Below are 15,851 nucleotides of genomic sequence, written 5' to 3'. Positions count from 1 at the left end.
TTTTCTGCTAAACTAGAAGAGCTAGGCCAAAACAATGAAAATCTGTGATCACTTTATTTCCTAAAAATCGATTTTGAGTGAAAACATAAAAGTCCATTTTCTGGCTAAACTAGAAGAGCTAGGGCCAAAACATGAAAATCTGTGATCACTTTATTTCCTAAAAAATCGATTTTTCAGTGAAAACATAAAAGTCCATTTTCTGGCTAAACTAGAAGAGCTAGGGCCAAAACAATGAAAATCTGTGATCACTTTTATTTCCTAAAAAATCGATTTTTCAGTGAAAACATAAAAGTCCATTTTCTGGCTAAACTAGAAGAGCTAGGGCCAAAACAATGAAAATCTGTGATCACTTTTATTTCCTACAAAAATCGATTTTTCAGTGAAAACATAAAAGTCCATTTTCTGGCTAAACTAGAAGAGCTAGGGCCAAAACAATGAAAATCTGTGATCACTTTTATTTCCTAAAAATCGATTTTTCAGTGAAAACATAAAAGTCCATTTTCTGGCTAAACTAGAAGAGCTAGGGCCAAAACAATGAAAATCTGTGATCACTTTTATTTCCTACAAAAAATCGATTTTTCAGTGAAAACATAAAAGTCCATTTTCTGGCTAAACTAGAAGAGCTAGGGCCAAAACAATGAAAATCTGTGATCACTTTTATTTCCTACAAAAAATCGATTTTTCAGTGAAAACATAAAAGTCCATTTTCTGGCTAAACTAGAAGAGCTAGGGCCAAAACAATGAAAATCTGTGATCACTTTTATTTCCTAAAAAAATCGATTTTTGAGTGAAAACATAAAAGTCCATTTTCTGGCTAAACTAGAAGAGCTAGGGCCAAAACAATGAAAATCTGTGATCACTTTTATTTCCTAAAAAATCGATTTTTCAGTGAAAACATAAAAGTCCATTTTCTGGCTAAACTAGAAGAGCTAGGGCCAAAACAATGAAAATCTGTGATCACTTTTATTTCCTAAAAAAATCGATTTTTCAGTGAAAACATAAAAGTCCATTTTCTGGCTAAACTAGAAGAGCTAGGGCCAAAACAATGAAAATCTGTGATCACTTTATTTCCTAAAAAATCGATTTTTCAGTGAAAACATAAAAGTCCATTTTCTGGCTAAACTAGAAGAGCTAGGGCCAAAACAATGAAAATCTGTGATCACTTTTATTTCCTAAAAAATCGATTTTTCAGTGAAAACATAAAAGTCCATTTTCTGGCTAAACTAGAAGAGCTAGGGCCAAAACAATGAAAATCTGTGATCACTTTTATTTCCTAAAAAATCGATTTTTGAGTGAAAACATAAAAGTCCATTTTCTGGCTAAACTAGAAGAGCTAGGGCCAAAACAATGAAAATCTGTGATCACTTTTATTTCCTACAAAAAATCGATTTTTCAGTGAAAACATAAAAGTCCATTCTGGAACTGAAAATCTGTGATCACTTTTATTTCCTAAAAAATCGATTTTCAGTGAAAACATAAAAGTCCATTTTCTGGCTAAACTAGAAGAGCTAGGGCCAAAACAATGAAAATCTGTGATCACTTTTATTTCCTACAAAAATCGATTTTTCAGTGAAAACATAAAAGTCCATTTTCTGGCTAAACTAGAAGAGCTAGGGCCAAAACAATGAAAATCTGTGATCACTTTTATTTCCTACAAAAATCGATTTTTCAGTGAAAACATAAAAGTCCATTTTCTGGCTAAACTAGAAGAGCTAGGGCCAAAACAATGAAAATCTGTGATCACTTTTATTTCCTAAAAAATCGATTTTTCAGTGAAAACATAAAAGTCCATTTTCTGGCTAAACTAGAAGAGCTAGGGCCAAAACAATGAAAATCTGTGATCACTTTATTTCCTACAAAAATCGATTTTTCAGTGAAAACATAAAAGTCCATTTTCTGGCTAAACTAGAAGAGCTAGGGCCAAAACAATGAAAATCTGTGATCACTTTTATTTCCTAAAAATCGATTTTTCAGTGAAAACATAAAAGTCCATTTTCTGGCTAAACTAGAAGAGCTAGGGCCAAAACAATGAAAATCTGTGATCACTTTTATTTCCTACAAAAATCGATTTTTCAGTGAAAACATAAAAGTCCATTTTCTGGCTAAACTAGAAGAGCTAGGGCCAAAACAATGAAAATCTGTGATCACTTTTATTTCCTAAAAATCGATTTTTCAGTGAAAACATAAAAGTCCATTTTCTGGCTAAACTAGAAGAGCTAGGGCCAAAACAATGAAAATCTGTGATCACTTTTATTTCCTACAAAAATCGATTTTTCAGTGAAAACATAAAAGTCCATTTTCTGGCTAAACTAGAAGAGCTAGGGCCAAAACAATGAAAATCTGTGATCACTTTTATTTCCTACAAAAATCGATTTTTCAGTGAAAACATAAAAGTCCATTTTCTGGCTAAACTAGAAGAGCTAGGGCCAAAACAATGAAAATCTGTGATCACTTTTATTTCCTAAAAAATCGATTTTTGAGTGAAAACATAAAAGTCCATTTTCTGGCTAAACTAGAAGAGCTAGGGCCAAAACAATGAAAATCTGTGATCACTTTTATTTCCTACAAAAATCGATTTTTCAGTGAAAACATAAAAGTCCATTTTCTGGCTAAACTAGAAGAGCTAGGGCCAAAACAATGAAAATCTGTGATCACTTTTATTTCCTACAAAAAATCGATTTTTGAGTGAAACATAAAAGTCCATTTTCTGGCTAAACTAGAAGAGCTAGGGCCAAAACAATGAAAATCTGTGATCACTTTTATTCCTCCAAAAAATCGATTTTTCAGTGAAAACATAAAAGTCCATTTTCTGGCTAAACTAGAAGAGCTAGGGCCAAAACAATGAAAATCTGTGATCACTTTTATTTCCTAAAAAATCGATTTTTCAGTGAAAACATAAAAGTCCATTTTCTGGCTAAACTAGAAGAGCTAGGGCCAAAACAATGAAAATCTGTGATCACTTTTATTTCCTACAAAAAATCGATTTTTCAGTGAAAACATAAAAGTCCATTTTCTGGCTAAACTAGAAGAGCTAGGGCCAAAACAATGAAAATCTGTGATCACTTTTATTTCCTAAAAAATCGATTTTTGAGTGAAAACATAAAAGTCCATTTTCTGGCTAAACTAGAAGAGCTAGGGCCAAAACAATGAAAATCTGTGATCACTTTTATTTCCTAAAAAATCGATTTTTCAGTGAAAACATAAAAGTCCATTTTCTGGCTAAACTAGAAGAGCTAGGGCCAAAACAATGAAAATCTGTGATCACTTTTATTTCCTAAAAAATCGATTTTTCAGTGAAAACATAAAAGTCCATTTTCTGGCTAAACTAGAAGAGCTAGGGCCAAAACAATGAAAATCTGTGATCACTTTTATTTCCTACAAAAAATCGATTTTTCAGTGAAAACATAAAAGTCCATTTTCTGGAAACTGAAAAACAATGAAAATCTTTTATTTCCTAAAAAAATCGATTTTTGAGTGAAAACATAAAAGTCCATTTTCTGGCTAAACTAGAAGAGCTAGGGCCAAAACAATGAAAATCTGTGATCACTTTTATTTCCTACAAAAAATCGATTTTTGAGTGAAAACATAAAAGTCCATTTTCTGGCTAAACTAGAAGAGCTAGGGCCAAAACAATGAAAATCTGTGATCACTTTTATTTCCTACAAAAAATCGATTTTTGAGTGAAAACATAAAAGTCCATTTTCTGGCTAAACTAGAAGAGCTAGGGCCAAAACAATGAAAATCTGTGATCACTTTATTTCCTAAAAAATCGATTTTTAGTGAAAACATAAAAGTCCATTTTCTGGCTAAACTAGAAGAGCTAGGGCCAAAACAATGAAAATCTGTGATCACTTTTATTTCCTACAAAAATCGATTTTTCAGTGAAAACATAAAAGTCCATTTTCTGGCTAAACTAGAAGAGCTAGGGCCAAAACAATGAAAATCTGTGATCACTTTATTCCTTCAAAAATCGATTTTTCAGTGAAAACATAAAAGTCCATTTTCTGGCTAAACTAGAAGAGCTAGGGCCAAAACAATGAAAATCTGTGATCACTTTTATTTCCTAAAAAATCGATTTTTGAGTGAAAACATAAAAGTCCATTTTCTGGCTAAACTAGAAGAGCTAGGGCCAAAACAATGAAAATCTGTGATCACTTTTATTTCCTAAAAAATCGATTTTTAGTGAAAACATAAAAGTCCATTTTCTGGCTAAACTAGAAGAGCTAGGGCCAAAACAATGAAAATCTGTGATCACTTTTATTTCCTACAAAAATCGATTTTCAGTGAAAACATAAAAGTCCATTTTCTGGCTAAACTAGAAGAGCTAGGGCCAAAACAATGAAAATCTGTGATCACTTTATTTCCTAAAAAATCGATTTTTGAGTGAAAACATAAAAGTCCATTTTCTGGCTAAACTAGAAGAGCTAGGGCCAAAACAATGAAAATCTGTGATCACTTTTATTTCCTAAAAAATCGATTTTTGAGTGAAAACATAAAAGTCCATTTTCTGGCTAAACTAGAAGAGCTAGGGCCAAAACAATGAAAATCTGTGATCACTTTTATTTCCTACAAAAATCGATTTTTGAGTGAAAACATAAAAGTCCATTTTCTGGCTAAACTAGAAGAGCTAGGGCCAAAACAATGAAAATCTGTGATCACTTTTATTTCCTAAAAAATCGATTTTTCAGTGAAAACATAAAAGTCCATTTTCTGGCTAAACTAGAAGAGCTAGGGCCAAAACAATGAAAATCTGTGATCACTTTTATTTCCTACAAAAATCGATTTTTAGTGAAAACATAAAAGTCCATTTTCTGGCTAAACTAGAAGAGCTAGGGCCAAAACAATGAAAATCTGTGATCACTTTATTTCCTACAAAAAATCGATTTTTGAGTGAAAACATAAAAGTCCATTTTCTGGCTAAACTAGAAGAGCTAGGGCCAAAACAATGAAAATCTGTGATCACTTTTATTTCCTAAAAAATCGATTTTTGAGTGAAAACATAAAAGTCCATTTTCTGGCTAAACTAGAAGAGCTAGGGCCAAAACAATGAAAATCTGTGATCACTTTTATTTCCTAAAAAATCGATTTTTGAGTGAAAACATAAAAGTCCATTTTCTGGCTAAACTAGAAGAGCTAGGGCCAAAACAATGAAAATCTGTGATCACTTTTATTTCCTAAAAAATCGATTTTTCAGTGAAAACAAATAGAAAGCTGGAATGAAAATCTGTGATCACTTTTATTTCCTACAAAAAATCGATTTTTGAGTGAAAACATAAAAGTCCATTTTCTGGCTAAACTAGAAGAGCTAGGGCCAAAACAATGAAAATCTGTGATCACTTTTATTTCCTACAAAAAATCGATTTTTGAGTGAAAACATAAAAGTCCATTTTCTGGCTAAACTAGAAGAGCTAGGGCCAAAACAATGAAAATCTGTGATCACTTTTATTTCCTAAAAAATCGATTTTTGAGTGAAAACATAAAAGTCCATTTTCTGGCTAAACTAGAAGAGCTAGGGCCAAAACAATGAAAATCTGTGATCACTTTTATTTCCTAAAAAATCGATTTTTGAGTGAAAACATAAAAGTCCATTTTCTGGCTAAACTAGAAGAGCTAGGGCCAAAACAATGAAAATCTGTGATCACTTTTATTTCCTACAAAAATCGATTTTTCAGTGAAAACATAAAAGTCCATTTTCTGGCTAAACTAGAAGAGCTAGGGCCAAAACAATGAAAATCTGTGATCACTTTATTTCCTAAAAATCGATTTTTGAGTGAAAACATAAAAGTCCATTTTCTGGCTAAACTAGAAGAGCTAGGGCCAAAACAATGAAAATCTGTGATCACTTTATTTCCTACAAAAATCGATTTTTGAGTGAAAACATAAAAGTCCATTTTCTGGCTAAACTAGAAGAGCTAGGGCCAAAACAATGAAAATCTGTGATCACTTTTATTTCCTAAAAATCGATTTTTCAGTGAAAACATAAAAGTCCATTTTCTGGCTAAACTAGAAGAGCTAGGGCCAAAACAATGAAAATCTGTGATCACTTTTATTTCCTACAAAATCGATTTTTCAGTGAAAACATAAAAGTCCATTTTCTGGCTAAACTAGAAGAGCTAGGGCCAAAACAATGAAAATCTGTGATCACTTTTATTTCCTAAAAAATCGATTTTTGAGTGAAAACATAAAAGTCCATTTTCTGGCTAAACTAGAAGAGCTAGGGCCAAAACAATGAAAATCTGTGATCACTTTTATTTCCTAAAAATCGATTTTTGAGTGAAAACATAAAAGTCCATTTTCTGGCTAAACTAGAAGAGCTAGGGCCAAAACAATGAAAATCTGTGATCACTTTTATTTCCTACAAAAATCGATTTTTAGTGAAAACATAAAAGTCCATTTTCTGGCTAAACTAGAAGAGCTAGGGCCAAAACAATGAAAATCTGTGATCACTTTTATTTCCTACAAAAAATCGATTTTTGTGAAAACATAAAAGTCCATTTTCTGGCTAAACTAGAAGAGCTAGGGCCAAAACAATGAAAATCTGTGATCACTTTTATTTCCTAAAAAATCGATTTTTGAGTGAAAACATAAAAGTCCATTTTCTGGCTAAACTAGAAGAGCTAGGGCCAAAACAATGAAAATCTGTGATCACTTTTATTTCCTAAAAAATCGATTTTTGAGTGAAAACATAAAAGTCCATTTTCTGGCTAAACTAGAAGAGCTAGGGCCAAAACAATGAAAATCTGTGATCACTTTTATTTCCTACAAAAATCGATTTTTGAGTGAAAACATAAAAGTCCATTTTCTGGCTAAACTAGAAGAGCTAGGGCCAAAACAATGAAAATCTGTGATCACTTTTATTTCCTAAAAAATCGATTTTTCAGTGAAAACATAAAAGTCCATTTTCTGGCTAAACTAGAAGAGCTAGGGCCAAAACAATGAAAATCTGTGATCACTTTTATTTCCTAAAAAATCGATTTTTCAGTGAAAACATAAAAGTCCATTTTCTGGCTAAACTAGAAGAGCTAGGGCCAAAACAATGAAAATCTGTGATCACTTTTATTTCCTAAAAAATCGATTTTTGAGTGAAAACATAAAAGTCCATTTTCTGGCTAAACTAGAAGAGCTAGGGCCAAAACAATGAAAATCTGTGATCACTTTTATTTCCTACAAAAAATCGATTTTTCAGTGAAAACATAAAAGTCCATTCTGGACAATGAAAATCTGTGATCTTTTATTTCCTACAAAAATCGATTTTTGAGTGAAAACATAAAAGTCCATTTTCTGGCTAAACTAGAAGAGCTAGGGCCAAAACAATGAAAATCTGTGATCACTTTTATTTCCTACAAAAAATCGATTTTTGAGTGAAAACATAAAAGTCCATTTTCTGGCTAAACTAGAAGAGCTAGGGCCAAAACAATGAAAATCTGTGATCACTTTTATTTCCTACAAAAATCGATTTTTGAGTGAAAACATAAAAGTCCATTTTCTGGCTAAACTAGAAGAGCTAGGGCCAAAACAATGAAAATCTGTGATCACTTTATTTCCTAAAAAATCGATTTTTGAGTGAAAACATAAAAGTCCATTTTCTGGCTAAACTAGAAGAGCTAGGGCCAAAACAATGAAAATCTGTGATCACTTTATTTCCTACAAAAATCGATTTTTGAGTGAAAACATAAAAGTCCATTTTCTGGCTAAACTAGAAGAGCTAGGGCCAAAACAATGAAAATCTGTGATCACTTTTATTTCCTCAAAAATCGATTTTTGAGTGAAAACATAAAAGTCCATTTTCTGGCTAAACTAGAAGAGCTAGGGCCAAAACAATGAAAATCTGTGATCACTTTTATTTCCTAAAAAATCGATTTTTGAGTGAAAACATAAAAGTCCATTTTCTGGCTAAACTAGAAGAGCTAGGGCCAAAACAATGAAAATCTGTGATCACTTTTATTTCCTACAAAAATCGATTTTTCAGTGAAAACATAAAAGTCCATTTTCTGGCTAAACTAGAAGAGCTAGGGCCAAAACAATGAAAATCTGTGATCACTTTTATTTCCTAAAAAATCGATTTTTCAGTGAAAACATAAAAGTCCATTTTCTGGCTAAACTAGAAGAGCTAGGGCCAAAACAATGAAAATCTGTGATCACTTTTATTTCCTAAAAAATCGATTTTTGAGTGAAAACATAAAAGTCCATTTTCTGGCTAAACTAGAAGAGCTAGGGAAAACAATGAAAATCTGTGATCACTTTTATTTCCTAAAAAATCGATTTTTGAGTGAAAACATAAAAGTCCATTTTCTGGCTAAACTAGAAGAGCTAGGGCCAAAACAATGAAAATCTGTGATCACTTTATTTCCTACAAAAATCGATTTTTGAGTGAAAACATAAAAGTCCATTTTCTGGCTAAACTAGAAGAGCTAGGGCCAAAACAATGAAAATCTGTGATCACTTTTATTTCCTAAAAAATCGATTTTTAGTGAAAACATAAAAGTCCATTTTCTGGCTAAACTAGAAGAGCTAGGGCCAAAACAATGAAAATCTGTGATCACTTTTATTTCCTAAAAATCGATTTTTCAGTGAAAACATAAAAGTCCATTTTCTGGCTAAACTAGAAGAGCTAGGGCCAAAACAATGAAAATCTGTGATCACTTTTATTTCCTACAAAAAATCGATTTTTAGTGAAAACATAAAAGTCCATTTTCTGGCTAAACTAGAAGAGCTAGGGCCAAAACAATGAAAATCTGTGATCACTTTTATTTCCTAAAAAATCGATTTTTCAGTGAAAACATAAAAGTCCATTTTCTGGCTAAACTAGAAGAGCTAGGGCCAAAACAATGAAAATCTGTGATCACTTTTATTTCCTAAAAAATCGATTTTTCAGTGAAAACATAAAAGTCCATTTTCTGGCTAAACTAGAAGAGCTAGGGCCAAAACAATGAAAATCTGTGATCACTTTTATTTCCTAAAAAATCGATTTTTCAGTGAAAACATAAAAGTCCATTTTCTGGCTAAACTAGAAGAGCTAGGGCCAAAACAATGAAAATCTGTGATCACTTTTATTTCCTAAAAAATCGATTTTTGAGTGAAAACATAAAAGTCCATTTTCTGGCTAAACTAGAAGAGCTAGGGCCAAAACAATGAAAATCTGTGATCACTTTTATTTCCTACAAAATCGATTTTTGAGTGAAAACATAAAAGTCCATTTTCTGGCTAAACTAGAAGAGCTAGGGCCAAAACAATGAAAATCTGTGATCACTTTTATTTCCTACAAAAATCGATTTTTGAGTGAAAACATAAAAGTCCATTTTCTGGCTAAACTAGAAGAGCTAGGGCCAAAACAATGAAAATCTGTGATCACTTTATTTCCTAAAAATCGATTTTTGAGTGAAAACATAAAAGTCCATTTTCTGGCTAAACTAGAAGAGCTAGGGCCAAAACAATGAAAATCTGTGATCACTTTATTTCCTAAAAATCGATTTTTGAGTGAAAACATAAAAGTCCATTTTCTGGCTAAACTAGAAGAGCTAGGGCCAAAACAATGAAAATCTGTGATCACTTTTATTTCCTAAAAATCGATTTTTGAGTGAAAACATAAAAGTCCATTTTCTGGCTAAACTAGAAGAGCTAGGGCCAAAACAATGAAAATCTGTGATCACTTTTATTTCCTACAAAAATCGATTTTTGAGTGAAAACATAAAAGTCCATTTTCTGGCTAAACAGAAGAGCTAGGGCCAAAAACAGTGAAAATCTGTGATCACTTTTATTTCCTAGAAAAAATCGATTTTTCAGTGAAAACATAAAAGTCCATTTTCTGGCTAAACTAGAAGAGCTATTGCCAAAACAATGAAAATCTGTGATCACTTTTATTTCCTACAAAAAATCGATTTTTTCAGTGAAAACATAAAAGTCCCATTTGAATGAAAATCTGTGATCTTTTTTATTTCCTACCAAAAATCGATTTTTGAGTGAAAACATAAAAGTCCATTTTCTGGCTAAAACTAGAAGAGCTAGGGCCAAAACAATGAAAATCTGTGATCACTTTTATTTCCTACAAAAAATCAGTTTTCAGTGGAAACATTAAAAGTCCATTTTCTGGCTAAACTAGAAGAGCTAGGGCCAAAACAATGAAAATCTGTGATCACTTTATTCCTACCAAAAATCGATTTTTCAGTGAAAACACTAAAAGTCCATTTTCTGGCTAAACTAGAAGAGCTAGGGCCAAACAATGAAAATCTTGTGATCACTTTTATTTCCTACAAAAATCGATTTTCAGTGAAAACATAAAAGTCCATTTTCTGGCTAACTAGAAGAGCTAGGGCCAAAACAATGAAAATCTGTGATCACTTTTATTTCCTACCAAAAATCGATTTTTCAGTGAAAACATAAAGTCCATTTTTCTGGCTAAACTAGAAGAGCTAGGGCCAAAACAATGAAAATCTGTGATCACTTTTATTTCCTACAAAAAATCGATTTTTCAGTGAAAACATAAAAGTCCATTTTCTGGCTAAACTAGAAGAGCTAGGGCCAAACAATGAAAATCTGTGATCTTTTTATTTCCTACCAAAAATCAATTTTTCAGTGAAAACATAAAAGTCCATTTTCTGGCTAAACTAGAAGAGCTAGGGCCAAAACAATGGAAAAATCTGTGATCACTTTTATTTCCTACAAAAAATCAATTTTTCAGTGAAAACATAAAAGTCCATTTTCTGGCTAAACTAGAAGAGCTAGGGCCAAAACAATGAAAATCTGTGATCACTTTTATTTCCTACAAAAAATCGATTTTGCAGTGACAAACATAAAAGTCCATTTTCTGGCTAAACTAGAAGAGCTAGGGCCAAAACAATGAAAATCTGTGATCACTTTTATTTCCTACAAAAATCGATTTTTGCAGTGAAAACATAAAAGTCCATTTTCTGGCTAAACTAGAAGAGCTAGGGCCAAAACAATGAAAATCTGTGATCACTTTTATTTCCTTCAAAAAATCGATTTTTTCAGTGAAAACATAAAAGTCCATTTTCTGGCTAAACTAGAAGAGCTAGGGATAAAAACAATTGAAACTCTGTGATCACTTTATTTCCTACAAAAAATCGATTTTTCAGTGAAAACATAAAAGTCCATTTTCTGGCTAAACTAGAAGAGCTAGGGCCAAAACAATGAAAATCTGTGATCACTTTTATTTCCTACCAAAATCGATTTTTTCAGTGAAAAATAAAAGTCCATTTTCTGGCTAAAACTAGAAGAGCTAGGGCCAAAACAATGAAAATCTGTGATCACTTTTATTTCCTACCAAAAAATCAATTTTTTCAGTGAAAACATAAAAGTCCATTTTCTGGCTAAACTAGAAGAGCTAGGGCCAAAACAATGAAAATCTGTGATCACTTTTATTTCCTACAAAAAATCGATTTGCAGTGAAACATAAAAGTCCATTTTCTGGCTAAACTAGAAGAGCTAGGCAAAACAATGAAAAATCTGTGATCACTACCAAAATCGATTTTTCAGTGAAAACATAAAAGTCCTTTTCTGGCTAAACTAGAAGAGCTAGGGACAAAACAATGAAAATCTGTGATCACTTTTATTTCCTTCAAAAATCGATTTTTCAGTTGAAAACATAAAAGTCCATTTTCTGGCTAAACTAGAAGAGCTAGGGATAAAACAATGAAATCTGTGATCACTTTTATTTCCTACAAAAATCGATTTTTTCAGTGAAAACATAAAAGTCCATTTTTCTGGCTCAAAAACTAAAAGAGCTAGGGCCAAAACAATGAAAATCTGTGATCACTTTATTTCCTACCAAAAATCGATTTTTCAGTGAAAAACATAAAGTCCATTTTCTGGCTAAACTAGAAGAGCTAGGGCCAAAACAATGAAAATCTGTGATCACTTTTATTTCCTACAAAAAATCGATTTTTCAGTGAAAAACCTAAAAGTCCATTTTCTGGCTAACTAGAAGGAGCTAGGGCCAAAACAATGAAAATCTGTGATCACTTTTATTTCCTACCAAAAATCGATTTTTCAGTGAAAACATAAAAGTCCATTTTCTGGCTAAACTAGAAGAGCTAGGGCCAAAACAATGAAAATTTGTGATCACTTTTATTTCCTTAAAAAAATCGATTTTTCAGTGAAAACATAAAAGTCCATTTTCTGGCTAAACTAGAAGAGCAGGGCCAAAACAATGAAAAATCTGTGATCACTTTTATTTCCTACAAAAATCGAATTTTTTCCGTGAAAACATAATAGTCCATTTTCTGGCTAAACTAGAAGAGCTAGGGCCAAAACAATGAAAATCTGTGATCACTTTTATTTCCTAAAAAATCGATTTTTCAGTGAAAACATAAAAGTCCATTTTCTGGCTAAACTAGAAGAGCTAGGGCCAAAACAATGAAAATCTGTGATCACTTTTATTTCCTACAAAAATCGATTTTTCAGTGAAAACATAAAAGTCCATTTTCTGGCTAAACTAGAAGAGCTAGGGCCAAAACAATGAAAATCTGTGATCACTTTTATTTCCTCAAAAAATCGATTTTTCAGTGAAAACATAAAAGTCCATTTTCTGGCTAAACTAGGGCCAAAACAATGAAAATCTGTGATCACTTTATTTCCTAGAAAAAATCGATTTTTCAGTGAAAACATAAAAGTCCATTTTCTGCTAAACTAGAAGAGCTAGGGCCAAAACAATGAAAATCTGTGATCACTTTATTTTCCTACAAAAATCTTTTCAGTGAAAACATAAAAGTCCATTTTCTGGCTAAACTAGAAGAGCTAGGGCCAAAACAATGAAAATCTGTGATCACTTTTATTTCCTATAAAAAAATTGATTTTTGAGTGAAAACATAAAAGTCCATTTTCTTGGCTAAACTAGAAGAGCTAGGGGCCCAAAACAATGAAAATCTGTGATCACTTTTTATTTCCTATAAAAAATCGGTCTTTCAGTGAAAACATAAAAGTCCATTTTCTGACTAAACTAGAAGAGCTAAGGCCAAAACAATGAAAACCTGTGATCAATTTTATTTCCTACAAAAAATTGATTTTGTGTGAAAACTTAAAAGTCCATTTTCTGGCTAAACTAGAAGAGCTAGGGCCAAATAATGAAAATCTTGTGAACACTTTTATTTCCTACAAAAAACCGATTTTTGTGTGAAAACATAGAAGACCATTTCCTGTCTAAACTAGAAGAGCTAGGGCCAAAACAATGAAAATCTGTTATCAACTTTTATATCCTACCAAAGACTTATAGTATATTTTCTCAGAATTAACCAAAGAAAGCACTTAAAACTGTAATTGCTCTTTTTTTCAATCAACAATTTTATTTTCATATCCTTTTTTTGCAACAACAATAGTGCGATGGTACAATGATTGTAATTTTACGCACTGCGGTATGCAAAATAAACTCGTAACAGAAAAATTGGTATGAAAACGAGGTATGAAACCCCAAAGAATTTATTACATTTTCTTAAAACACCAACCATAGAAACAAATGAAATAACCGAAAAAACCATTACGACAAGAGAATGAAAATAAATACTGCTGCCAGTAACATTACAGTGATTTTATGTTGATACGAATAAAAAAAGAAAATATTAAATACTTTATATAAAAAGAACAAAACACTTTCAAACGCCCATCCACAATATTTTTTCTATGAAAATTCTTTGTTTCTTTGTATGTGTGGCAGCAACAGAAAAAGAAAAACTATTCGCCAAATAATGGGCTTTTTAGACAAAAACACACCAGATTATTGTAGATACTAAACATTTTCTTTTGTTAATGTGTATGAAAAAATTAATTTAAAATTAATTTAAAATGTCCAAATTTCGTCTTTATTATAGTCTAGTTCCTACTACAGCCTAATGTCAAGTCTAATCTAGTCTAGTGCAGTTGTAGTCTAGTCTATAGTCTAGTCTATAGTCTAGTCTATAGTTTAATGTAGTAGTATAATTTGATAGTCTACTCTATAATCTAGTCTATAGCCTAGTTTATGGTCTTGTCTATAGTATAATCTGATAGTCTAGTATATAGTATAATCTATAGTTTATTCTATAGACTATTCTATAGTCTATTCTATTGTCCAGTCTATAGTATATTCTAAAAACTAGTCTATAGTCTAGTCTATAGTCAAACCCAGTCGTCTAGTTCATAGTCAAGTCCATAGTTAGTCTATAGTCTAGTTTATAGTCTAGACTAAAGTCTAGTCTACAATCTAGTTCAAAGTCTAGTCTACAATATAGTTTATAGTCTAGTCTACAATATAGTTTATACTCTAGTCTACAATCTAGTCCATAGAATAGTCTATAGTCTAGTTTACAGTCTAGTCTATAGTCTAATCTATAGTTTAGACTACAGAATACAGTCTAGTCTAGTCTATAGTATTGTCCATAGTCTGGTCTGTAGTACTGTCCATAGTCTGGTCTGTAGTATTGTCCATGGTCTAGTCTATAGTCTAGTCTACAGTCTAGTCTATTGTCTTGTCTACAGTATAGTCTATAGTATAGTCTACAGTCTAGACTATAGTCTAGACTACAGTCTAGCCTATAGTATAGTCTAGTCTACAGTATAGTCTAGTCTGGTCTGTAGTACTGTCCATAGTCTGGTCTGTAGTATTGTCCATGGTCTAGTCTATAGTCTAGTCTACAGTCTTGTCTACAGTCTAGTCTATAGTCTAGTCTGCAGTCCAGTCTATAGTTTATTCTACAGTCTAGTCTATAGTCTAGTCTACAGTTTAGTCTATAGTCTAGTCTACACTCTAGTCTATAGTCTAGTCTATAGTCTAGCCTACAGTCTGGTCTATAGCCTAGTCTACAGTCTAGTCTATAGTATTATCTGCAGTCTAGTTTATAGACTATTCTATAGTAAATTCCATAGTATGTAACTTAGTCTTACCCCCATTTTCTCAATGTCTTGTTAGTTTTTATCGAAACGATATTTTGACAGTTTTCATACAAAAAAAAAAAAAAAAAACAAGTAAGAGTGTTATATTCGGCTATGCCGAATCTTATATACCCACCATCAAACCTCGTTTGACTCGAATGAAACTTACTTATGTCGAATTTCATCTATATATTCGTATTTTTAGGCCAGTTATAAGCGTTAAAGTAATTTTCTGAAGGGGACATTATATAGGGGGGTAGGGTCAATTATGGGTCGATCCTCATAAAATTTGGTAGACAGAATTTGGTTCGTATAAAATTTATTTGTGTCGAATTTCATCGCTACACTCGTATTTTTATAGTCATTAATGAGCGTTGCAGTCATTTTCTGAAGGGGACCTTATATGGGGGGTAGGGTCAATCATGGACCGATCAACATAAAATTTTTAAATAGATTTTGACTCGTATGAAACTTACTTATGTCGAATTTCATCTATATACTAGAATTTTTTAAGCCAGTAATGAGCGTTAAAGTCATTTTCTGAAGGGGACCTTATATGGGAGGTAGGGTCAATTATGGACCGATCCTCATAAAATTTTGCACAGTGATTTTGGATCACAAGAAACTTACTTATGTCGAATTTCATCGCTATATTCGTATTTTTAAACAAGTTATGGCTGTTAAAGCTGCTTTTCGAGGGGCCACTTGTATGGGGGCTATCCGAAAACGTGGACCGATATTGCCCATTTTCAATACCAAACAAACCTTACCTATAAGAAATATTTATGTGAAATTTCAACCCTCTAGCTTTTTCCATTCGGACTCTATCGTGCTTTCAACAGACAGACAGACAGACAGACAGACAGACGGACGGACGGACGGACAGACGGACAGACGGACAGACGGACAGACATGGCTAGATCGTCTTAGAATTTAATGAGGACCCAGAATATATATACTTTTGTGGGTCTATGACCAATATTTCGATGTGT

This window comes from Lucilia sericata, unplaced genomic scaffold (assembly GCF_015586225.1).
Source record: "Lucilia sericata isolate MDLA Ls3-8-SP2 unplaced genomic scaffold, ASM1558622v1 Contig001028F_arrow, whole genome shotgun sequence".
NCBI lineage: Eukaryota > Metazoa > Arthropoda > Insecta > Diptera > Calliphoridae > Lucilia > Lucilia sericata.
Note: the sequence above shows the minus strand (reverse complement) of the source record.